General features: G+C 44.7%; 1 pseudogene; it reads right to left on the minus strand.

The window, feature by feature from the left end:
* Positions 1-465: 465 nt before the first annotated feature.
* Positions 466-584, minus strand: LOC120595725 (uncharacterized; annotated as a pseudogene).
* Positions 585-1,102: the final 518 nt, after the last annotated feature.

Raw genomic sequence — 1,102 nt, forward strand, 5'->3', positions numbered from 1 at the left:
AATGTGAAGTGCTACTGTAGCTAGTTGGTAAGGGAAGACCTTAAAAGAAGTAACCTATGATATAGGACCTGAACAATGAGCAGGAGTCAGTTATGGGTAGAGCAGGTGGAAGGCATTGCAGAAGGTGGGAGTAAAATGACCTGAGGTAAGGAAGGGGTTGACGGCTTTGAAGAGCTAAAAGAAAATCTTTATGGCTACAATGAGTGTGTGAGAGACAAAAGACACAAGATGAGAATAGAGAGGTGACAGGGACCCGGTTCTGTAGGTTCCTGGAGGCCACACTGAGGAGTTTGGATTTTATTCTAGGAGCAGTGGGCAGCTATATGAGGTTTAAAGCAGCGGAGTGGCATGATATAAATTAGGTTTTCTGTTGCTGTTTTTTTTTTAGGTGAGGCAACCCTTGGTTGACCTCACAGATTGCTAGGGCCTTGTCAGCTTACGATCCTTTATTTTTTTATCTTTTTATGCCTACAGCACCCGATATTCCTAAGTGGTCTCCCATCCAAGTATTAACCAGGCCTGACCCTGCCTAGTTTCCGAGATCAGACAAGATCGGGCTTGTTCAGGGTGACATGGCCATAGACTATAAATTAGGTTTTAAGATCACAAACTGCTGCTGTGTAGAGAATAGATTAAACAAGAGGGGAAGCAAGGACACAAGATTGCGTTGTGGTGGCCCAAGCAAGAGAGGATGCTAGCTTGGGTGACAGTGGTGGCCATGCAAATGGAGACCGAGACGTTATGACAGTAGAACCAACAAGCCTGCCAATGGGTCGATGGACAGTACAGGAGGGAAAGGATTAGATACCCAAGAAGAGGAGGACTGGATATATGCATCTGTAGCTCCGTATTGTCAATAAACAGATGACATTTACATCATGGGACCAGATGGGATCACCATGAGAGACAGTATGAAAGGAAAAGACAAAAATAAAAACAAAGGGCCCTGAGACATGTCTTAACAAACACCACCACCTAAAACAGGAGCTGGCAGACTGTTTCTACAAAGGACCACACAGCAATATTTTATGCATTGTGGACCACACTGTTTCCGTCACGACTACTTAACTCTCCCATTGTAGCATGAAAGCCACCATGCACC

This window comes from Pteropus medius, unplaced genomic scaffold (assembly GCF_902729225.1).
Source record: "Pteropus medius unplaced genomic scaffold, Ma_sr-lr_union100, whole genome shotgun sequence".
Lineage (NCBI taxonomy): Eukaryota > Metazoa > Chordata > Mammalia > Chiroptera > Pteropodidae > Pteropus > Pteropus medius.